The following is a 26,454-nucleotide window of genomic DNA, read 5'->3' on the forward strand; positions in this document are numbered from 1 at the left end:
CTCACTCACCTGGAACTCCAATGACAGCAATGAAGATGTACAATATTTTCTCCACACTCTTGTACCTATCGTACACTGCAGACATTTTCTTTGGCCAGTGATTTGTATCTTTGTGCGACAGGCGATCTCTCGGAATGAAATGTTAAGGCACCCATGCCTGGGGTTTTTAAAGCCATTTAGCAATTCCACAGGGACAGATTTCAACAGATTTAAAAATAAAGGTTTTAAAATTATTTACAAACCAATTACGTCAGACAGGTACAATCCCTGCGATGACAGATTCTGATTGAATTAATGAATAATATTTAGATCATGTGTGGGAGTTAGTTTGTTACAACAAATGTGACTGAACCGTCCGAGGTGTCTCATCAATTAAATGTGCTTCCACTGGAAATATGTACTTCAAAAGAACCATTTGTCTGACACAGAATCTTGAAGTAAATTATGTCATTGTGCTTCTGAAATTCTACTGAATCACCTACTGTTACCATTCTCCTCCAGAGTATTAACTCCTGATGTAGTTTGTGTTTGTGGGACCTTACTGAGAGGGCCTCGAAGAAAATGTCTGTTTGTGTTGATGAATAAATACAATTTCATATCCACTAAATCCTCCAATTGCTTCAGTGACTTAGTCAAACGCAGATCATTTGGATGCTAATCCAGGACCCATCCCTAACCGGAACACATGCCATAAAATTGAGCAGTCTAGTGGGGGGGGGGAAGGGTCTGTTTTAATCATGTCACGCCGTATGTTTCAAAGGACACGGCTGAGAGCTGGAGAGGCGGATAAGAAAGTGCAGTTTTGAGTGTGTGTGTGTGTGTGTGTGTGTGTGTGTGTGTGTGTGTGTGTGTGTGTGTGTGTGTGTGTGTGTGTGTGTGTGTGTGTGTGTGTGTGTGTGCGCGCGCGCGCGTCTATGAGTGTTAGTGTGTCTCAGTGTGTTTCTGTGTCTGTGTCACTGCTTGTCCCTGCCTGACTATACACGTGCCCGTACACCTCCAATTCAGTTTATCCTCCTTGGTTCAGTCCCTTCCCACCTTCCCATCTGTCTCCGCAATGCAGGTGTTCTCGAACTCTCCTTTCAAACGCTTCACAAAATGGCTGCTGAACCGTAACAAATCAAGAACAGAGGTCACTTTTCAAACTTTCAAAATTTCAATTTCTCTGTCAGAAATAAATCAACTTCGAGACTCGTCACAACTCCATTTCAGCAGACACCCGCACACGCAAATTAGATTATCCCGGAGCAATGATCATTTCAAACAGTTCATAAAATAGCTATCTCCATTAAAAAATAAACAAGAACAGAAGTCAAAGTACATATTGAATTAATTGTTATTGCATTAAAAACGGAACAGTCTTGAGTTCTAACAGACCTCCAAATCATCCGGCTCCCCCAAGCCAGTTCCCACCCCCGAATCCGCCAAAACCCCCAACTCTGTGCAAATCAGTGTGCATCCACAAGTCTGTGCTCACTGGCAAAATTTATTCAACCCTCAAATCTGCGTGCACCCCAAAAGCAACAGATACCCGAAAATTCCAGTGCACGCACAAAATGACTGACATACCCCTAAATCTGTGCACATCCTCGAAGCAACATTTACCGCCAAATCCATACGCACCCCGAGATTCACCGACAGGTCCTGAAATATGCGCACATCCGCAAATCCATGCGTAAACCAAATCCGTGCGCACACCTACACATTACACCCTCACAGAGCAGGATTCACTTCAACCACTTTACAAAATAGCAAGAACAAAGTTTAAATTGCTAACACGTCCACATGCATATTCCTCGTATAATCATTTACATCCCATTAAATCTTCGCACCTCACCAAACCCATCTTTATCCCTTCAGCAGTGGGTATCCCAAATCCACGGATCCTTATATTCGCTGACAAACCCCGATATCTGCTCACATCATCAAATCGCTGTGTACCCCCATATTCACCAAAACATCCCTAAGTCTGCGCATTCCTCAAATCTGTGTGCACCCCCAAATCCGTGACCACGCCGAAACTGTAGACACCCCCAAATCTAACGAGATACCCAGATCTGTGCGCATCCCAAACCTGTTGACGCCCCCACATGCAAGTTACATTATCTAAGAGAAGGGATCATTTCTAACAGTCTCAAAATATCTGCCTCCACTCTAAAAAATAGTCAAGATTCTGGTTGCATTTATTATTAAAGTTTGTATCAATGAAACAACCTTGAGATTCGAAAACCTCCGAATGCACGGGGATTCCCAAATCTGCGCTAATCTGCAAATCTGTGTGTTCTCCCAAAACTGTGCACACCCTCAAAGCCACAGACAAACCACAACTCAGTGTTCGCTCCCAAATCAGAGTGTATCCCCAAATCCGTGCGCACCCCAAACCTGCCGACACTCCCAAATCCACCTAAATACCCAGTTCCGTGCGCACCCCAAACCTGCCGACACTCCCAAATCACCCACATACCCAGATCCGTGCGCACCCCAAACCTGCCGACTCTCCCAAATCCACCTACATACCCAGATCCGTGCGCACCCCAAACCTGCTGACACTCCCAAATCCACCTACATACCCAGATCCGTGCGCACTCCAAACCTGCCGACACTCCCAAATCCACCTACATACCCAGATCCGTGCGCACCCCAAACCTGCTGACCCTCCCAAATCCACCTACATACCCAGATCTGTGCGCACCCCAAACCTGCCGACTCTCCCAAATCCACCCACATACCCAGATCCGTGCGCACCCCAAACCTGCCGACTCTCCCAAATCCACCTACATACCCAGTTCTGTGCGCACCCCAAACCTGCTGACAACTCCACATGCTCATTAGATTATCCCAGAGCAAGAATCACTTCAAACAAACCACAAAAAAGCTGCCTCCACCTTAAATCAAACAGCAGGAACACAGTTCAAAGTGTATTTGTTATTAAAGTGTCTATAAATGAAACAATCTTGAGATTCACATCACATCCCTAAATCCAAAGGCACCCCAGTCTGTGTGCATTCTCAAATCCGCCGATACACAGTGTCTGAAATAAATTTGCACTCCCAAACAGCTGCCTCCATCTTAAAAAGTTCGAAGTTCATAATGTGTTCATTATTAAGGTATCTTTGTTTGTCTGTATCTCCGAGTGTTTATATGCGTTCGCGTGTGTGTCTGTCCGTCTCTTGTGTGGGTGTGTTTGTGTCGGAGAGTAGCTAGCAGACAACACTAGCGCTTTGTCGTGACGGCTTGGCTACTGAGAACACTTTGGCGAGTACAACAGAGGGAGGTGTGTACACTGGTTCGGGGAACTATACAGCATTTCGTTGTTTGTAAGAGATATAGCAATATCATGGGTTTAACTCTGAGGAGGTTGAACAGGGAATGAAAGAGTCAACCTTTGTGGACCGTTTGATTGTTCTGGGCGAAAAATAAGGGAGAAATCATATAATCATATAACAATTACAGCACGGAAACAGGCCATCTCGGCCCTTCTAGTCCTTGCCGAACGCTTACCCTCACCTAATCCCGCCGACCTGCACATAGCCCATAACCCTCCATTCCTTTACTATCCATATACCTATCCAATTTTACTTTAAATGATAATATTGAAACTGCCTCTACCACTTCTCCTGGAAGCTCGTTCCACACAGCTACCACTCTCTGAATACTGAAGTTCCCCTTCGTGTTACCCCTAAACTTTTGCCCCCTAACTCTCAACCCATGTCCTCTTGTTTGAATCTCCCCTACTCTCATGGAAAAAAAGCCTATCCTCGTCAACTCTATTCCCCACATAATTTTAAATACCTCTATCAAGTGCCCCGTCAACCTTCTAAGCTCCAAAGAAAAAGACCTAACTTGTTCAACCTTTCTCTGTAACTCAGGTGTTGAAACCCAGGTAACATTCTATAAATCTCCTCTGAACTCTCTCTATTTTGTTGACATCTTTCCTACAATTCGGTGACCAGAACTGTACACAATACTCCAAATTTGGCCTTACCAATGCCTTGTACAATTTTAACATTATATCCCAACTCCTGTCCTGAAAGCTCTGATTTAGAAAGGCCAGCATACTAAAAGCTTTCTTCACCACCCCATCCACATGAGATTCCACCTTCAGGGAACCATGACTATTATTCCTAGATCACTCTGTTCTACTGCATTCTTCAATACCCCACCGTTTACCATGTATGTTGTATTTTGATTAATCCTACTAAAATGTAGCACCTCACACTTATCAGCATTAACCTCCATCTGCCATCGTTCAGCCCACTCTTATAACTGGCCTAAATCTCTCTGCAAGCTTTGAAAACCTACTTCATTATCCACAACGCCGCCTGTCTTAGTATCATCTGCATACTTACTAATCCAATTTACCACCCCATCATCCGGATCATTAATGAATATGACAAACAGTATTGGACCCAGTACAGATCCCTGAGGCACATCACTAGTCACCGGCGTCCAAACTGACAAACAGTTATCCACCACTACTCTCTGGCATCTCCCACCCAGGCACTGTTGAATCCATTTTGCTTCTTCAATAGTAATACCTAACGGTTGAACCTTCCTAATTAACCTTCCGTGCGGAACCTTGTCAAAGTGCTTAGTGAAGTCCATATAGACAACATCCACTGCTTTACCCTCGTCAACTTTCCTCGTAACCTCTTCAAAAAATACAATAAGATTTGTCAAACATGACCTTCCACGCACAAATCCATGTTGACTGTTCCTAATCAGACCCTGCCTATCCAGATAAATACATACACCATCTCTAAGAATACTTTCCATTATTTTACCCACCACTGACGTCAAACTGACAGGCCTATCATTGCTAGCTTTACACTTAGAACACTTTTTAAACAATGACACCACATGAGCAATACGCCAGTCCTCCAACACCACCCCCGTTTCTAATGACATTTGAAGTATTTCTGTCAGAGACTCTGCTATTTCTACACTAACTTTCCTCAAGGTATTAGGGAATATCCTGTCAGGATCTGGAGATTTATCGACTTTTAAATTCCTTAAAAAGCGCCAGTACTTCCTCCTCTTTAATCATAATAGTTTTCATAACTTCCCTATTGTTTCCCTTACCTTACACAATTCAATATCATTCTCCTTAGTGAATACTGAAGAATAGATCTCCCCCATCTCTTTTGGCCCCACACATAGCTGTCCACTCTGATTCTCTAATGGACAAATTTTATCCCTCACTATCCTTTTGCTATTAATATAACTTTAGAAACCGTTTGGATTTATTTTCACCTTACTAGCCAAAGCAACCTCATATCTTCTTTTAACTTTTCTAATTTATTTCTTAAGATTCTTTTTACATTCTTTATATTCCTCGAGCACCTCATTTACTCCATGCTGCCTATATTTATTGTAGATATCTCTCATTTTCCGAACCAATTTTCCAATATCCATTGACAACCATTGTTCTCTCAAACTTTTAGCCTTTCCTTTCTACCTAACAGGAACATAAATATTCTGTACCCTCAAAATCTCACCTTTAAAAGTCCTCCATTTTTTATTACATCGTTCCCGTAAAACAATTGTCCTAATCTTCCGCATCTCCTCAGAATTAGCCTTTCTCCAATGAAAAATCTCAACCTTGGGTCCAGTCCTATCCTTCTCCATAATTATATTGAAACTAATGGCATTGTGATCACTGGACCTGAAGTGCCCCCCAACACATACCTTTGTCACCTGACCTACCTCATTCCCTAACAGGAGATTCAACACTGCCCTTTCTCTAGTTGGTACCTCTAAGTATTGCTGCAAAAAAACTATCCTGCACACATTTTACAAACTCCAAACCATCCAACCCTTTTACAGAATGGGCTTCTCAGTCTATGTGTGGAAAATTAAAATCTCCCACAATCATAACCTTATGCTTCCTAGAAATATCTGATATCTCCTTACAAATTTGCTCCCCCATTTCTCGCTCCCCATTAGGTGGTCTATAATACGCCCCTATAAGTGTTACTACACCTTTCCCATTCCTCAATTCCACCCAAAATACCTCACTAGTCGAGCCCTCTAATCAATTCTGTCAAAGCACCGCTGTAATATTTTCTGTGACAAGCAATGCGCACGGAACGGGACACATGGGAGACCTGGGGAGGCAGGAGTGATTCGGCGGCTGATCTTGCTTCACGGATGTGCTAAGATTTAGGGGTATGGAAGCGAATGGTTGGGTGCACAGGGATTTTGAGGTGTCCTTTGCTTTCGGGATGCACACTGATTTAAGGCTTGAATCTACGTTTTCCAGTGAGCACAGATTTGTGGGCTCACACTGATTTGCACAGAGTTGGGTGTGTCGGCGGATTCGGGGGTGCACACTGACTTGTGGGAGCCGTTGGATTTCGAGGAGTATCGAATCTCAAAGTTGTTCCGTTCATACAGACTTCAATAATAAATGCAATATGAACTTTGACTTCTGTTCTTGCTTTTGTTAAATGGAGACAGCCGATTTGTGAACAATTTGTAATTATTCTTGCTCTGTGCATGTGGGGGTGTCTGCTGATCCGGACAGGTGACGAGTCTCAAGGCAGTTTCATTCGTACATAAAATAATAAAAAATGGAAGTTGAATTTTGAGCTCTGTTCTTCTTGATTACTTGATGGTTCTTGTACATGCAACACACACACACACACACACACACACACACACACACACACACACACACACACACACACACACACACACACACACACACACACACACACACTCACCTTCTTATCCGCCACTCATGCTCGCAGCCATGTATTTTGACACACACAGGATGCCATGATTAAAACATACTCCCCCCACTGGATTGTTTAATTTGATGGCCATGTGTCAGGGTTAGGGATGGGTCCTAGACGAACTCTGAAATATTCTGACTGACTGAGTCACTGATGTCGTTGGAGGGTTTCATGGTTAGAGGAGTGTTTAATCATCACCACAAACAGACGTTTTGTTTTGGAAACCCTCTCGATAGAGCTCCCTAAACATACCTTGCATCCAGAGTTTGTAATCCTGGCGAGAATGGTAACGGTCGATGAATCAGTTCAATTTCAAGATAGAATGACACAAATTATATCAATATTCTGTGTCTGAATAATAGTTCATTTGAAGTACATATATACAGTGGAAACACATTTAATTGATAAAGCAACTCGGAACGTTCAGCCACCTTTGTTGGGACAAATATCTCCCAAAAGTGGTCCAGGGATTGCACCTGCGTGACGCAATTGGTTTGTAAATAATTTTTAAATTATTTTTAAATCTGTTGAAATCTGTTCCCGTGGAGTCGATAAATGATATTAAATACGCCAGGCATGTGCTACCCTCAACATTTCATTCCGAGAGATCGCCTGTTGTAGAGGGGGACAAATCACTGGACAATGATTTCCAATGTTGAACATTTCCAATGTTGGATAAGTACGAGAGTGTGGACAGACTTTCTTACCACCTCTTCGGCTCTCTGCCGTCTTCCTTGACACATACAGGGTGCTGTGATTAAAACATGCTCCCCTACACTAGACTGGTGAGTTTGATGGCGATATGTCAGGGTTAAGGGCGGGTCCTGGACGAGCCCCCAAATGTTCTGAGTATGACTGGGTCGCTGAAGTCGTTGAGCGTTTCATGGATAGGAAAGTGTTTATTCATCACCACAAAGAGACATTATTTTTGAAACCCCTTCGGTAGAGTCCTCCAAACATAACCTTCATCAAGGGTTTATGCTCTTGAGGAGATTGGTAAGAGTCGGTGATTCAATACAGTTTCACAAGCTACTATGCCATAATTACTTCCATATTCTGTGTCTGACAAATGGTGCATATGTACAGTGGAAGCACCGTTAGCTGATAAGAGACCTCGGAAGGTTCAGTCACCATTGTTGGGATAAACTAACTCCCACAAATGGTCTAAATATAAATTCATCAGTTTATTCTGAATCTGTCACAGCGAGGATTGCACCTGCTTCACGTATTTGGTTTGTAAGAAAATTAAAAATCTTTTATTTAAAATCTGTAGAAATCTGTCTCCGTGGAGTCGCTAAATGATATTAAAAAACCTCAAGCATGTGTAATCTCAACATCTCATTCCGAGAGATCGACTGTAGCACAGGAGGACAAACTACTGGACAGAGAAAATGTCTGCAATGTTGGATATGTACTTGAGTGTGGGGAAAATATTGTACGTGTTCATTGCAGTCATAGGAGTTCCTGGTGAGTGAGCAGAGCAATTCATGTTTGCTATTTCTGTGATCCTGTTTATGACCATTTTACAAGCTTCCAATTTTGATGATCGTTGCACAAGTATCTGTCAGAGTTATCGATACTGTCAGTTCAACATTCTAATTTTTCATATTTAATGACGAGCAGCACTAAATCTCAGCCCCTTCTGTAAGTCACGGAATCGGCTCGAACGCTGTTTTCGTCATTAATAACACCTTGTCCAGAATTGTACCACTGCTGGGCACAGCCAATTTTCTGTGAAAGTGTGACTGGGAGGGCTGGACATTGGAGAGTTCACTGTTTCTCAGTTATTGATCAGAGAAATTCTCTGGTCCAGACTTTCACGTCTCCCTGCGGAGTCAGTCACAGTCGGATCCCGCTGCCTGTTGGTCAATAATTGGGTCTGATTACCTGAAACAGTCTGCATAGATCTGCTGCCGTGTGTTATCGAATTAAACTGCGCTGTAAAATAATCCATTAGCCGAGCCATTCAGTCTCTGGCTGCTAATCTGTCCATCCAGTATTTTGGTGTGTATGCCTTCTCGGTCACGGTCACATCAGATGCCGAGATTCCGGAGGGATGGTCATTCAGGGTGAAATCAGTGAAACCGGCTCCATCAGCGAATAGAATCGGGATCAGTAGCGATGGTCATCGTTCTTGCAGCTCTTTTGTTTTTCTTTTTTTTTTAATCGCCGATGGTGGAACACACGTCGTTCTATCTCCACACTGAGGAAGGCAGGTCAAAGACATTGTGACCCGTGTCTGCTGTCAGATTAACAGCCGTTCACAGACTCCAACCATCCCGATCTTTAGCTGAAACCCGATATCAGTGTTAAATCCCAGATAATGTCCAGTATCTGCTCTCTCTCTCTCTCTCTCTCTCTCCTCTCTCTCTCATCTCTCCTCTCTCTCTCCTCATCTCTCTCTCTCTCTCTCTCTCTCTCTCTCTCTCTCTCTCTCTCTCTCTCTCTCTCCTCTCTCTCTCTCTCTCTCTCTCTCTCTCCTCTCTCTCTCTCTCTCTCTCCTCTCTCTCCTCCTCTCTCTCTCCTCTCTCTCTCTCTCTCTCTCTCTCTCTCTCTCTCTCTCTCTCTCCTCTCTCTCTCTCTCTCTCTCTCTCTCTCCTCTCTCTCTCTCTCTCTCTCTCTCTCTCTCTTCTCCACAGTGAATCTAATGGCGATTGTGATCCTGTCCCGGGGAAAGTGCGGCCTCTCTACCTGCACCACTCCTCGGTACCTGGTGGCCATGGCAGCGGCGGATCTACTGACCGTTGTCACCAAGGTCATTTTGTATCGAATCAATTGGTATTATTTCCCGAGGAGTTTTCTGAGCATCACCCCTGTGTGCAGTGTTATCGATGTACTGATGTTCACAGCCACAGACTGTTCTGTCTGGTTCACCGTCACTTTCACCTTTGACCGGTTTGTCGCCATTTGCTGCCAGAAGCTGAAAACAAAATATTGCACCGGGAAAACTGCGGCTGTGGTTCTAACAACAACCGGCGTACTGTTTTGCTTGAAAAACGTTTCCTCGTTACTTTACTTGGAAACCCGGGATGATCATCAACAATGTACCGTGGCTCTGTGACACCAGGGATAATTATTTCACTCACCCCAGATGGGTAGGATATGACTGGCTCGATACGGTTTTAACTCCGTTCCTCCCTTTCGCTGGGATCCTGCTGCACAACGCTCTGACAGTCCGGCACATTTTACTGGCCAGTCGGATCCGTAAGGGGCTGAAGGGTCACAGCAAGGGGGAGAACCGCAGTGACCCGGAGATGGAGAGCAGGAGGAGGTCTGTGGTTTTACTCTTCGCCCTCTCCGGCAGCTTCATCCTCCTGTGGATGACACTGGTTGTAAATTTCATATATTATCAGGTCTCAGGAAAAGGATTCTGTTTCAATGATTCTGAATGGATCTTTATCTGCGTCGGGGTTTTCCTGTGTGATTTCAGTTGCTGCACAAACACGTTTATTTACGGAGTGACACAGTCTAAATTTAGGGAGCAGGTGATCGGCGCGGTGAAATATCCGGTCACATCGGTGTTTCAGATCATTCATAAAGGCGCGTCATAAGCAAAGCCACAGGCGGCCTCTGTGACTCCAGTCCGGGCTCCAGATCCTCACATTCACCGCCTGATCTCCCGGGTGTTATTCCCGGGCGGATTGGCCCATCGGCCGGCACCTCCTAGACATTGGAGTAGTGTGTGTGGGGGCAGGGACAAAACACCGTCCGGGAGACTCAGAATCTCATTGGCCGTGGAAGACAGTAAACTGCTACTCCGGAATGCCGCCCACCGATTGGTCTGTGGATATCCATCTTTTTCCATTCCCGCCCATCGAACGGACCAGCTAGACGTTCGAACAAAGCGGGTGTGGAGCTTGCTGGATGCTGGCTTGCTAATCCAATGTCAATCACCCCACTCTCACCCGTCCCTCTGAATAATTGGCTAACGTGAAGTAATAAGGCTTCATACATTTGAGTTATATTCACAATTTCTACCCTGCCCCTTTTCCTTATAAAATGGCCACATTACCCCTCTGCTAACTAACCTATCACGTCTAATAACACTATAACCCTGAACAGAAATGAAATGTGTGAACAACTAAGTTTCCTGAATACGTCTAACATCGGGGGGATTTGACAAATCAGAAATAAACTTCGTAGTCTTGACCACGAGAAAGCAGGTTTCTCGCATTCCACCGCAATCGTTTATTCCCATTGTATAACTTCACTGGTAGACTGGGGTATAGATACCCCACCCATCAGAGCTTCATTTTATAGCTTCCCACATAACACCAGTTACATCAAGATACCTTTTTCAGCTTCAAAATAATATTGATTTCTGAGTAGGACAATATTTCTGAGCAGAGCAATTCACCTCATCCGTTATAAGCATCAGAATCTTCATTTTGTGATTTACAATCCAGCAGTAAATTATCTTTAATGAGAGAGCTGGGATGCCGACATGTGTCCACTGACGTCACTATCTCTTCCCTTACTGGAAACACTTTATAACGATTCGCTTTAACTATTTACAAGACTGACTGACGTTCATATTAACTAATCATAGTCTGAGTTCTCATTTGACCGACAGGCACCGCAGCCAGTGACAGCAGGGGATAGAGGTACGTTTGAGCTACGATAGACCTGGTGGAATTCTGCCGTGTACTCAGCTTCTCCGTTTCGGCTCCATCGCCATGGCGGAGTTCAGTGAGTTGCTGCAGTCAGTGGTCGCCGGCCTCGGCTTTGACAAGGACGGGCGTGATTACCCTCCGGCGTCTTGATGAGTCCCTTTCCGGCAGATGTTTATGGAGGCTGAGGAAGAGTGTTGAAGCACAGAGGGAGTGAAGAGGTGAGACCATTGGATCTGAACTGCCAGACAGACACGTGGCCCCGCCAGTTTGACAGCTGCCGCCGATTTTGCGCGGTACCCGACGGAAGTTGTCGTTCCTATGCAAAGCGGGTGTTATTGAACAATTTGTGTCATTTGTCACCCTTTATATCATCCAACAAGTGCATCGTGACCGTGGGGCCTAATTGCCTCTATCGCGTCTGCTGCACCACCATCTCTGGCATTTATTCCAGACACACACCGCTACGAGCATGAAAAATAAAACTTGCAAAACATATCTCCTTTAAAACATCCGAGTCGTTTAACATTACTGTCTAACATAAGGCTTTTGCGACAGCAGCGTGGGGAAAAGATACAAAATTACAATAAATTTCAAACTACATAAATGATGCAAAAGAGACACATCAGTTAGTATTACCCATTTCACCTTAAATACAGTCCTTCTGGTATCAGACAAATACAGGTTACCCACTCTTTCTGTTCCTCTCATATTCCGATAATCTTCTGTCAGGCTTCCCTCGACCTCTGCCGTTCCTGAGAACATATCCCTAAACTGTCTAAGCTCCTCTTATCCAGGCAGCATCCTGGTAAACGTTTTCCACTCACCGTCCAAAACCTTCACATTTTTCCTATTATAGAATTGTAACTGGGCAGGGCAGGAACTCAGTGTATCAATACTAAAGACAAGCAGTCCCGGCATCGTCTTTACCAACCCATCACCCTGTGTAGACACTTTTAGGCAGTTATGAACTGGGATCCTCCATAATCTTTGTGAATTTCCTCCGCAGTACTCCTGCAGAAAATATCCTTTGTATAGAAATCTAATCGGAACCGAATGCAACATTTCAAGAAACATACCAGGCCAGGCACCACCGATTGAGCGGAACAGAGATGACGTTTCGGGTGATGCCCTTCACTGTCAACCTTCACACTGGCCCTTCCAGGCTGACCTGCTGTTCCCTCAGCCTGCATCTCTCCCATCTTCCCTGAGCCATGCATTTGCTTGAATTGTTATCTCTGTCACACTGGCACAGGAGCCGAAGGGACTTTTCCTGCTCTCAGGGTTTATGACTAAACCTTTCCGATCTAGTACTGATCAATATAATTGTTTTTAAATTTCTATAAGTAAGGAACCACGAAGGAGTTAGTGTTTGGCCTCTTAAAGAGAGGTCAGGTGGATAACTTCCCAGTGCCGAGTGGGATATACTGCACGTTATTCAGTGAGGTAGGTTGATGAAGTTACTGTGGACATGACAAATATAGTTCTGGTCTCTCCAGCCACAAAAAAGCTCCCTGAAAAGCGATGGTGAATGTTATTATATTATTTAAGAAGGGTGATACATAATCCTCAATAATATAGACACACGTCAGGGGTTGGGAGATTACTGAAGAGGACTTTTATGGATTCGATGTGGATTTACCGAACACGACACATAAGCAGACGTCCGGCTCTTGCAATCTGTGATGACATTTTCCAGTCTAGCTCTATTGACCTGTACCAGGACCATAGCCTTTTGTACCCCACCCATCCATGTACCAATCCTGAATTTTTCAAATGAGCCTCTTTTCACCACTTACTCATGCACTCATTCAACACACACACTGCACTCTGAGTAAAGACGTTCGCTCTCATCATCCCCTTAAAGATTTCACCTTTTACTATTAACCTACGACCTATTGTTCGTGTCTCACCCGACCTGAGGTGGAAAAGTCTCAGTTTGGGTGAGACTAAACCTGCAGAATCTTTCACTCCAACCCAGTTTCTCCAATTCTGCAGGCATTATTATAAAACTTCTCAGTCAACATTCACGCTTCTTGATATATTTCTAATACTCCAGGGTGTCCTTTACTCTTTAGCATTCCAATTCGTGTACTCAGTACTTTGATTCATGAAGGCCGATGTGCCAAAGGCTCTCTTCATGACCGTACTTTGGAATTATAGACCTGTATTCCCAGATACCTCTGTTCTCCGCAGACCACAATCCCCTACTGTAAGTCCTACTCTGGTTATTCCTGGCGATGGGTAACACCTCACACTGGTCTACATTATATTCCAACTGCAGAATTCGAAGTCCATTTATCTGGCTGCGACACTAATCAGAAATTTTGAGGTGGCTGAGGAAGAATGTTGATCGCTGTGACCGTCGGGAGCTGTAGTTTCTGTGCAAACCAGATGTTATTCTAAAGCAATTGAACTGGTCGTTTCATGTCTTACTGATCTAATCCCTTCTGCCAACACAAGGACCACATCCCTCCGTTATCTACACATTCATGTGGAATCTAATCGCCTCCATCGTATACGCCTCCGCCACCACCTCTGGCATTCATTCCAGGCACTTACCACAGTGAGTATGAAGAACAAAACTTGCAACGCATTCTCAGGTTTAACATTGCTCTACCATAAGGTATTTGTTTTATAGCAGCCGTGTCGTAAAGATACAAAAATACCCTGATTTTTTTTTTAAAAAACAGATAAATAGTGCAAAAAGTACCAGTGAAATAGTGTTCCTCTTTCTCCTGAAATGTGGTAGTGTTTCAATGAAGTGGTGTTTCTCCTTTCTGCTGTGCACGCTCTCTAGTATTAGACATATCCTCCTTAGGGAAAAGTACCGGTGGTTCAGATTGGCTGTGAGTCGCATATTCCGATGAATTTCTGCCAGAGCTCTATCGACCTCAGCCGCTGTAGAGAAAATATCCCTAAATTGCCCAAACTCTCCTCATCCGGGAAGCATCCTGGTAAACCTCTTCTACACACCGTCCAGAACCTCCAGAGTTTCCGTCTAACAGGACTTCAATACTTCAGTACGACAAAACTGAAGATTTATAAAAGTACAACATAACCACCGGGCACTGTATCTCAGTGCCTCGAGTACTAAAGACAAACAGGCCCGAGATCCATTCCATCACCCTGTGCAGCCACTTTCACGGAGTTGCGAGCTAGGATCCGCAACAATTCTTGTGAAACTCCTCTGGAGTTCTCCAGCATAAAATATCCCCTCTGCATCAACTCTATCAAAACCTTTCGCTATTAGATAGGTTTCGATGAGGACACCCCTCGTTCTTCTGAAATGCAATGTATACAGACCCAGAGCCAGCAAACATTCTTTATATGACAAGCCTTTCAAAGCTGGAATCATTTTCGAGAACCTCCACTGCAGATACGGCCCAGTGCATCACGGGTAAAGCCCTCCCAACCACTGAGCACATCTACATGAAATGCTGTCGTAGGGAAATAGCATCGAGCAATGGAGATCCCCACCACCCAGGTCATGCTGATATCAGCAGATAGAAGGTACAAGGGTATCAGGACATGGACCACAAGTTTCAGGAAGAGTTACTACCCTTCCACCACATCAGGGTCTTGAATAATAAGAGATCACTGCACTCAACTTCACTTGCCCCATCATTGAAATATTCCCAGAACCAATGATCTCACTTTATGGCACTCTATATCTCATTATCTCATGTTCTCGTTATATATTGTTATTTATTTATATTTCCATTTGCACAGTTTGCAGTCTTTTGTACTCTGGTTGATCTCTCATTGATCCTGTTATAGTTACTAATCTGTAGATTGCCTGACTTTGCCCTCTAAAATGAATCTCAGGGTTGTATATCGTAACGATAATGTACTTTGATAATAAATTTACTCTGAACTTTTGTTTATTTATTTATTTATTAATTTTTCAGAGAATTACATAAAATGAATAGAATATTAGAATAGTGAAAAATTAATATTGCCCCTCTCCCCTTAACCCTCCCCCACTTAGACCCCTATCTGAAAAAAAGAAAATAAATAAAAAAGAAAAAAGAAAGAAAGAAAAAAGATAGAAAGATTGCCTGGATATCGGAGGATCCCCACATGCTCCATGGATTTCAAAATAACTTCAGCTTTTATTTTCCCCAAATATCTTATAATTTTATCTTCAAAGGACCTACATATTTAATCCTATCTTTTGTAAATAGGGGTGCCAAATTTTCAAAAATATATATTATTCATTTCTTAAATTATAAGTATTTTTAAGTGGAATGCAGCTATATATTTCATTATTAAAACGATCCATAGTTAAATATGAATCTGATTTCCAAGTAACTGCAATAGCCTTTTTGGTTACTTCCAATGCAATTTGTATAATTTTTTTCTGATATTTATTCAATTTAGGTTTCGGTATTATCCCTTCAATATCACCTAATAAAAATAATATTGGGCTATGTGGGAGTTGTATTCTAATCATTTGTTCCAGTAAAAGTCTTAAATTTATCCAAAAAGGTTGAATTTTAGAACAGGACCAAGTAGAATGTAAAAAGGTACCAATTTCTTGATTACATCGAAAACATTGGTCAGATAAATTTGAATTTAATCTATTTATTTTCTGTGATGTTATATATAATTGATGTAAAAATAAATTGTACTAATCTAAGTCGGACATTTATTGTATCTATCATACTATCAAGACATAGTCTTGACCAATTATTTTTCATCAATTTTAATATTCAAATCAGTTTCCCATTTTTGTCTTGATTTATGTCCTGGTTTAATTGTCTGTTTTTGAATCAAATTATACATACAAGATGTAATTTTTTTAATTTTTCCTTTTTGAATTAAGATTTCTATTTCATTAGGTTTTGGCATTAACATTGTTTGACCCAGTTTATCTCGTAAATAGGCCTTTAATTGAAAATAACAGAAAAGAGTGTTATTTGATATTTTATATTAATTGTTAATTGATCAACCGACATCAATATACCACCTTCAAAACAGAACCCTATATATCTGATCCGTTTTTGAAACCAGTTATGTAAAAGTTGATTATCCATTGTGAAAGGAATAAGACTATTTTGAATTAAAGTTCTTTTTGCTAGTAAGGATTTCTTTATTTCATCATCCATATTTACCTTATTCCATAAATCATTCAAATGTCTTAATATAAGAGATTCTTTCTCTTCTCATATCCATTTGGATTCCTATTTATTTATAAAATCTTCTGGAATATTTTCTCCTATCTTATCTAGTTCTATTCTAATCCATGCCGGTTTTTCTTCATCAAAAAATATGCAATAAATCTAAGTGGATTTGCTTTGTAATAATTCTTAAAATTTGGAAGTTGTAACCCTCCTAAATCAAATTTACATGTCAATTTTTTCAACGATATTCTTGACATCTTTCCTTTCCAAAGAAACTTCCTCACACATTTCTTCAATTCTTGAAAAAAACGACTGAGGCAGTTGTATTGGTAATGTTTGGAATAAATATTGCAATCTAGGATATATATTCATTTTACAGCATTAACTCTACCTAATAATGTTATTGGTAACATCATCCATTTATCAAGATCTTCTTTTATTTTTTTTCAATAATGGCAAATAATTTAGTTTATATAAATTCTTTATATCATTATCGACTCTTATATCTAAATATTTTATACCATTTGTTGGCCATCTAAATTGAGTTACTAGTCGACATAGACTATAATCTCCTTTGGTATGGGGTAAAATTTCACTTTTATCCTAGTTTACTTTATACCCAGATATTTTCCCATATTCTTCCAATCTAAATGATAATTTTTTTGCAACGATCGCAATGGGTTTGTTAAATAAATCAGAACATCATCAGCAAATAAATTAATCTTATATTCTTCTTGGTTAACTCTGAAGAATATTTCTAAGTCCGTTCTCATTATTTCAGCTAATGGTTCTACCGCCAATACAAATAAGGCAGGTGATAATACGCAGCCTTGTCTAGTTGACCTTGTTAAGTGCAATGATGTTGAAATTTGATCATTTGTCACTACTTTAGCCTGAGAACTAATATTTAAGGTTTTAATCCATTTTATAAAAGATTTTCCTAACTCATATTTTTCCAATACCTTAAATAAAAATCCCATTCCAAGCTATCAAATGCTTTTTCTGCATCCAAAGCAACTGCCACCCTCATTTCCTTTCTTTTTTGTGCCAGATGAATTATGGTAAATAACCGAGTTACATTATCCGTCGATTGTCTATTTTTAATAAAGCCTGTTTAATCCATATGTATTAATTTTGGTAAATATTGGGATATTCTATTAGATAAAATTTTTGCTATTATTTTATAATCTGTATTCAACAAAGAGATAGGCCTATATGATGTTGGTTTTAAAGGATCTCTATCTTTTTTTGGCAGTATTTGTGTTGCCTTTATGGCATTTGTTTAGTTTATTATATTTTCGCTTTAGTAATTCGTTTGTTATCGTTTTCTAGTTAAAGTTAAGATTGTTTAAAGTAAATTCGTTGTCTGTGATATATCGCGGCATGCGATGACGTCACATCCGGTTTCGCCGCGTCTTGTGGGAAAATACCGGTTTGGAGAAACGGGAAGGAGGGGGCTCACATGTGCAGGATCAGCGCGAGAAAAGTTTTCTTTCTACGCACTAGAAACATCAGTGAAGCAACGCCGTAAGTTCACGAGATAATCGATATGTTGAATTAAAAATGTTAACGCTGACTCTGTTAAAAGTAATGACGGTTGATAAGGTTTATGTTTTTGTTATTTAAAGAGTTGCGGATAGTTTGTGTTGAAGTGTATTTAAAGCAGTCAATGGCGTAGGTAGATTCTGACTGTATGTTGCACTTTCATCTAATATAGTTGTTGTAGTTTTACTTTTGCAAGTATTTACGATGTAAATGTGTTATCAAGAATGAAACTAACACTGTACATATTTTGTATTGTTTTATCAGCAGTTTTCACCATACGTTAATGTGGAAGAGTGAACAGTAAACGGATAATCTTACTGGGACCGCCTCATTGACTGGTTTATGCTTGGTGTTTAGTTCAGAGTTCTTTTACACCTGAACGAGAACACTACAGTGAAAAGGCGGCATTATCAGGTGTTTCAAGTGCTGCAATAACAACTCGATCCAGCATCAAGTCGTTGCCATCCAGCGACAGGGGCAGTAGGGCATCATCAAGTAAGGCCGCCCATGCAAGAGCTAAGGCAGAAGCCGCCAAGGTGCGAGCGTTGTACGCCGAACAAGAAGCAAAATTGAAAAAGGAAGCTGCTGCCAGAGAAGCCGAAATCCAGAAGGAAGCGGCTGCCAGAGAAGCCAAAAACCAGTTGGAAAGGGTAAGGATAGCGTCAGAGTTAGAAGTGCTGACGCTACACCGAGAAGCCGAAGCTGCCAGGGTGGAAGCAGAGTTAATACAAAATGCTGAAGAAATGCATGATCTGGTTGACGTAAAATCTACTTCAGAAAAGATCAGATTGGAACGCACAAGCGACTATGTCGAACTCAAATAGACCGGAAGATTCGTTCTTCGTCTCCACACTTATACGCTAACGCCCCATTTCATAAGGAGTCTCAGAGAGGCCCAATTGCATCACATTCACCTGAGGAAGACAATTTACCCTTGCAACTCCGCGATGAATTCAAGAATGAAAGGACCGATGACAAATACTTCTCGACACCAAACTTACCAGATTTGGCGAGAACAGAGGCAAAGGCTGAATTCAGGACAGCAAATTCCATAACAGATGTACGCCCTCAGTCATATACCCGCCGACATATTCCCCAGCCCGCATGCCACTTGCAGTTGAACCCTGGGCACAGTATTTAGCACGACGAGATCTCGTCACTTCAGGACTATACCAGTTTGACGATAAACCTGAAAATTACCGAGCATGGTACTCCACATTCGCCAACGCTATCCACGGAGTCCAGCTCAGAGCAACACAAGAGTTGGATCCTATGGCGAAATGGCTGAGAAAAGAATCATGCGAACAGGTGAGACGCATACGCTCAGTGTACATTAACAACCCCAAGCTAGCCTTAAGCAAAGCATGAGAGAGACTTCGGGAGTGCTATGCGGCCCCTGAAATTATTGAAGCGGCACTATTTGGACGTCTGGAACATTTTCCTAAGGTATCAGCCAAGGACCACACTAAGTTAAGAGAGCTCGGAGATTCAAGGCACCAAAGAAGATGGCTATTTAACTGGTCTATCATACCTAGATACTTCATACGGGATTAGACAAATCGTGGACAAACTTCCATTTGGGCTGCAGGAAAGGTGGGTGTCTGTTGTCTCAGAGTACAAGGAAGAGAACGAAGGTCGATTCCCTCCCTTTGAGTATTTCACTAGGTTTGTGTGCAAGGAGGTGAAGAAGCGAAACGACCCTAGCTTCATGAGTCCAGGTAGCAGTACAATTTACACCAAGCCAGTTAAATCCACTTCGAATAATTTTAACATCAATAAACCTGTCTCAGTGCTTAAGACTGAAGTCTTTACAACTAACAATGACCCTAGCAAGAATTGTCCATTGCATAACAAACCTCACCCCTCAAAAAATGCAGAACGTTTAGGAAAAAAATCCTTGAAGAGAGAATGGCCCTTCTCAAGGAGAAAAAATATGTTTTAAATGCTGTTCCTCTACCTCTCACCTTACTAGAGAGTGTACGATCGCCGTGAAGTGCTCGGAATGTAATAGCACTAATCACGGTGGGGCCATGCATCCCGGCCGGTTACCGCAAACCGACAAACCTCCTTCACCCTCGCAACAGGACGGCGGGGAGGGAGATGCTCACTCCAAGACACCTGTTGTCAGCTTGAGCTGTACAGAAGCTTGCGGTCAAGCTCAGTCAAGCCATTCTTGTTCAAAGATCTGCCTCACTAAGGTGTACCCTAAGGGAGCCAAAGACAAGGCCATCAAAGCCTATGTAATTCTGGACGATCAGAGCAATCGCTCACTAGTCAGACCAGAGTTCTGTGACTTGTTCAACATTGAGAGTAATTAGTTCCCATACTACCTTAGAACTTGCTCAGGCAACATGGAAACTTATGGAAGGAAGGCAGAAGGCTTCCAGTTCGAGTCGCTGGATGGTAAAGTTGTTATCTGTCTCCCTCCGCTCTTAGAGTGCAATGAAATTTTGAATAACCGCACTGAGATCCCGACGCCAAGTGGAGTCCTACACCAGCCACATCTCCACCACATTGCCAAGCACATCCCAGAAATGGATCCAAAAGCAGAAATACTCCTGCTATTAGGAAGAGACGTTCTCCAGGTGCACAAGGTTAGGGAGCAGGTCAATGGACCACACGACACCCCCTTTGTGCAACGCCTGGATCAGGGTTGGGAGGTAATAGGAGACATGTGCCTTGGCATTGTACACAAACCGACAGTTAATACACTCAAGACCAATGTGCTAGAGAGTGGCCGCCATTCCATTTTTCAACCCTGCACAAGTCTCATGCGTATCAAGGAAGCACGACAAGGCTTTAACAAATGTAAAGTAACCGACAAGACGCTGGGTCAGTCAGTCTTCGCTCAAACTGAGCATGATAATAAACTTGCTTCATCAGCACAAGACGCCATTTTCTTAAAAATAATGGACACCAAGGTCTTCAGAGATGAAGCAAATAATTGGGTCGCCCCACTACCTTTCAGAGCACCACGCCAGTGCTTGCCAAACATCAAAGAGCGGGCAGTCAAGCGGTTCACGTCCTTGCAAAAAACCCTGAAAAGGAAACCTGAGATGCAGCAACAATACGTAGCATTTATGGAGAAGATCTTCACTAATGGACATGCTGAAGTAGCACCGCCACTGAGGGAAGGCGAGGAGTGCTGGTACCTCCCAACCTTTGGGGTTTACCACCCACAAAAGCCCAATCAGATCAGGGTGGTCTTTGACTCCAGTGCTCAGTGCGCTGGTATCTTCCTTAATGACGTGCTCCTTACAGGCCCCGACCTCAACAATACCCTTCTCGGGGTCCTGCTGCGCTTCCGGAAGGAGAAGGTCGCAATCTTAGCAGACATCCAGCACATGTCCCATTGTTTCTTAGTACAGGAGGACCTTTGCAATTCCCTCCGTTTCTTATGGCACAAATGTAACTTCCTTCGCACTGCGGACGAATTGGCCCAGGCAAAGGACTTCATCTTTAAAGCAACTCAAAGAGCGGCTTTTGCAGGGGAGTTTTCAGCTCTCCAAGCTAATAAACCAATACCAAAGGACAGGCCTTTGTGGAAATTCAACCCGATCCTGAAGAACGATTTCATCTGCATCGGAGGCCGGTTAATACACTCTCACCTTCCAGCTGCAGAAAAGAGTCCAGTAATCCTGCCCAAAGACAGCCATGTGTCCTTACTGCTCACTCGCCATCACCATGAACAGGTAAATCATCAGGGCCGTCACCTGACGGAAGGAGCAATAAGGGCAGCGGGACTGTGGATCTTGGGAGGTAAAACACTGATCAATTCAGTACTTCATAAGTGCGTAACCTGCAGGAAACTGTGAGGCAGGTTGGAAGTTCAACGTATGGCGGACCTCCCACCAGAACGTGTCGAAGCCTGTCCCCCTTTTACATATGTGGGGCTCGATGTATTTGGTCCCTGGACTATCACTACGAGACGCACCAGAGGAGGACAAGCAGAGAGCAAGCGGTGGGCCATCATGTTTAGCTGCATGAGTTCAATAGCGGTACACATTGAGATCATCGAATCTTTACATACATCCAGCAGCATTAACGCTCTCAGGCGCTTCTTTGCGCTAAGAGTCCCTGCAAAACAGTTAAGGTCTGATTGCGGCACGAACTTTGTTGGAGCGTCCAAGGAGCTGGGGATGGAAAAAACGGTGCAAAGGTACCTCAGTGAGCAGGGATGCAACTGGGAGTTCAACACACCGCGCGCCTCTCACATGGGAAGCGCATGGGAGCGGATGATTGGTATCGCCAGAAGAATTCTATATCAATGTTTCTGCAGCAACACACCCGATTGACCCTCGAGGTACTGTGCACACTAATGGCAGAGGTCACAGCCATTATAAATGCACGACCACTCCTACCTGTGTCTTCTGACCCGGAAAACCCATTCATACTCTCGCCATCAATGCTCCTTACGCAGAAGGCGGGACCACCCCCCCCCCCCCACCCATTCACCAGGGGACTTCTCTGATAAGGATTTGTACACAAAGCAATGGAGACAGGTCCAGGCTCTGGCAAATCGGTTCTGGTCCCAAGGTGATGTGAAAATTTACCAAAGGCCGGTTACAGAAGTCATTCTACTTCTACCTAACGACTGATGTAGAGACTGAAGTTTTGTATTATGTTCATTGTGACCCTACGAAGGTCAAGCGGGGAGTGTGTTGCTTTTATGGCATTTGTTTAGTTTATTATATTTTCGCTTTAGTAATTCGTTTGTTATCGTTTTCTAGTTAAAGTTAAGATTGTTTAAAGTAAATTCGTTGTCTGTGATATATCGCAGCATGCAATAACGTCACACCCGGTTTCGCCGCGTCTTGTGGAAAAATACCGGTTTGGAGAAACGGGAAGGAGGGGGCTCACATGTGCAGGATCAGTGCAAGAAAAGTTTTCTTTCTACGCACTAGAAACATCAGTGAAACAACGCCGTAAGTTCACAAGATAATCGATATGTTGAATTAAAACTGTTAACGCTGATTCTGTTAAAAGTAATGACGGTTGATAAGGTTTATGTTTTTGTTATTTAAAGAGTTGCGGATAGTTTGCGTTGAAGTGTATTTAAAGTAGTCAATGGCGTAGGTGGATTCTAACTGTATGTTGCACTTTAATGTAATATAGTTGTAGCTTTACTTTTGCAAGTATTTACGATGTAAATGTGATATCAAGAAGGAAACAAATACTGTATATATTTTGTATTGTTTTATCAACAGTTTTCACCATACGTTAATGTGGAAGAGTGAACAGTAAACAGTTAATCTTACTGCGATCCTGTCTTCATTGACTACGGTTTACCTCGGTCTTCAGTTCAGAGTTATTTACTCCCGTGCGAGAACACTACAGTACTATTATGATCGCTGTCGAAAAAGATTGTGGGAGTTTATGCGTTCTCCCCACTTGATATATTAACTCAATTAAAGGAGGGATTAATAAATCTTTAATATTTTGATAAAATTCAGGCGGTCAAACCGTCTTCTCCTGGGGATTTATTACTCTGAAGTGTTCCTAAAGCCTCTTCAACCTCTTTTAATGTAAAGGGAATATCTAGTCCTTTCTGTTCTTCCAAATTTAATTTTGGAAGAGTTATTTATGATAAAATATTGTCTATCTCAGCAATCTCATTTTGTGATTCTGATTGATATAATTCGGAGTAATTTTTTTAAAAAGTTTCATTAATTTCTGAAGGTTTATAAGTAATCTTATTTGCACTTGTTCTAATTGCATTTATTGTTTTAGAAGCCTGTTCTGTTTTCAACTGCCAAGCAAGACTTTTGTGTGATCTTTCACCTAATTCGTAATATCTCTGTTTAGTTCTCATAATTACTTTTTTCTGTTCCATACGTCTGGAATGTATTATATTGTAATTTTTTATTGACAAGTTGTTTTCGCTTTCCTTCTGTCGGATATCTTTGGGATTCTTTTACTAATCTTGTAATCTCTTTTTCTATTTGATCTATTTCTACCATATATTCCTTCTTAATTTTAGAAGAATAACTTATTATCTGACCCCTGAAATATGCTTTAATCGCTTCCCATAATATAAGTAATGAGGCAGTGTTTTCCGTCTTAAAGATCAGTAAGGTGTATAATTCCTCAGAGCCTGGTCGGATATACCGCAGATTATTGAGAGAGGCAGGAGAGGAGATTACTGGGGAGTTAAACAATATATTTGTGTTCTCTTCAGACAAAAGGAAGATCACTGAATGTCACTGAAGATCGCCCCGATGAATGTTATTCCATAGTTTAAGAAGTGGAATTGATATTCCTGGAAAACATAGACTGGAGAGTCTCACGTCAGGGGTAGGGACGTTACTGGAGAGGATTCTCAGGGATAGGATGGAGAGTTATCGAACTCCACTCACATAAACAGAACCCCTGGTTCTTCTGATTCGTGATGGCCATTATTTTGTGTCTAGTCCCATTAACCTGCACCAGGGCCAACGTTTAATGCCCTTCGCATCCATGTAGCTGTCCGAATGTCTACTAAATGTTGCAATTTAACCTGCATTCACCACTTTTCTTTCTACACTCACACTGCCCTCTGGGTAGAGAAGTTATGAAGAGGAACTTACTGCTGTTCACCCTCTCAACTCCTGATCCATGGATCTAAATAGGGGCTCACCTGTCTCCATTCCTCCTGTACTCCACAACCAGCTCATTTGCTTTTGCGACACTGAGCGAGAGGATGTTTTCGTGACACCACTGTGTCAAGGTGATGACGTCATCTCTGTAGGCTGCCTCGTTATTACTTGAGCTTAGGCCAATCAGTGTAGAGTCGTGAACAAATTTAATTAGCAGATTGAAGCTGTAGGTTGCGATACAGTCATAGGTATACAGAGTAAAGGAGGGGTCTCGAGACACAGTCCTGAGGGGCACCTGTTTTAAGGGTCAGAGGGACAAAGGTGGGGGAGCCCAGTCTAACTACCTGCTGGCGATCTGACGGGAAGTCCAGGATCCAGTAACACAAGACAGGGTGAGGGCCGAGTCTGCAGGGAATTATTCACTCTTCACCTAGGTAACGTTCAGGGAAAGGTCTCACTCGTGATGTAACGGGTTCTCTGTAGCAGCAGTGTTTGGGTTATGATTGGAGATGACGGGGGTTTGGAATGTTTGACGTCCAGTGAGGGGAGTGGTTTTGCTCGAGAGCGAGGGATCCGCAGGCTTGTTCTCGGCAGAAGATGGAGAGAGAAGATGCCAGGCCGGGGAAGTGTAGACTGCGGGACGGAGTGGACTTGGAATGGGGTCGGGTGACGACGGCGCCCGGGGTAAATCGATGGAGAGCGAACGGACGGGAAAACAGTGAGCTCCAACGTGCGCGTTAGACTGTTTCATTACAATGGGCCCTCTTTCATTTGGTTTTCTTCACTGACCCTATGGTCAAATAAAGAATTATAAAGCGCAATGGTTTAATTGAATATTGTGTTATTTAGTGGTACTGATTTGTAACCGGCCAATACATCAGGTAACATACACATAAACGGGATTTCTCAAGTTTGGCTGGGCCGGAGGCTGTCTTTCCCTTATCTCACACCGCTGGCTGAACCTGAGGGCGACAATTGTGGGGGTATCGCTCTGGATTGAATTCGATGGATCTTCTGTGATTGCGCTGAGCATTAAATTAGTAGGTTGTGTGTTTTAAGTCCGCGCTAGTATGGATGCTGCCGGGGGCGGGGGTGCGGTGGTGTCCATCCTTGGGGTTACCGGTAACTAACGCGTACCTGTTGACTCTTGTAGATATTCGTACTGTGGATGAATTGTTAGTTTGCCTGTTAAGTACTGTTAAAGGTGTCGGCAAAGTTAGGATTGCGGGTTAGAGGTTTCCCAAAATGGCGGGCACAGTTCTCGCTTTAATGCACACCTGCGCCAACAAAACGGCGGCGGAGTGGGCCGGATCACAAGTCGAGTTTCCCGTAGCTTGGGGCAAAGGCTTCAAAAACATGGTTCTATCGTTTCTGGTGGGTGGGGGGAAGGTGCTGTCGCATTTGGAATGTCTAATTAGTCTCAGGACCCAAGTGAAGAACGAGCATTCTGAATGATTATCCGCCCTTACCCCTCTGGCGAATAAATGGAAAAATACCGAGGCCCAAAGTCCCAGCTATGGTCGGCTCCGCCTATTCACCTTCACAGACTGAAAACCGTGAAATACGCGCGCACCTCAAATCCGTGTGCATAACAAATCCATGAGCAGCTCCACATCCACCATCTCCCCAAATCCGTGTGCATAACAAATCCATGAGCAACTCCACATCCACCATCTCCCCAAATCCGTGTGCATTACAAATCCATGAGCAACTCCACATCCACCATATCCCCAAATCCCGGTGCAACCCCAAATCTGCGAACATTCACAAACCCATCTTCACCCCCGCCTCAGTGGATGCCCCCAAATCCACCGACATCCCCATGTTCGCTGGCAAACCCCTACTTCTGCGTACGTCAAGTCCC

At 42.9% G+C, this 26,454-nt stretch overlaps 1 pseudogene; it reads right to left on the bottom strand.

Annotated features, from left to right (window-relative positions):
• The window catches only part of LOC140723691 (uncharacterized), an 805,012-nt pseudogene that overhangs the window by 698,047 nt on the left and 80,511 nt on the right, over positions 1–26,454 (bottom strand).

The sequence above is a fragment of the Hemitrygon akajei genome, unplaced genomic scaffold, assembly GCF_048418815.1.
Source record: "Hemitrygon akajei unplaced genomic scaffold, sHemAka1.3 Scf000126, whole genome shotgun sequence".
In the NCBI taxonomy this organism is placed as follows: Eukaryota; Metazoa; Chordata; class Chondrichthyes; order Myliobatiformes; family Dasyatidae; genus Hemitrygon; species Hemitrygon akajei.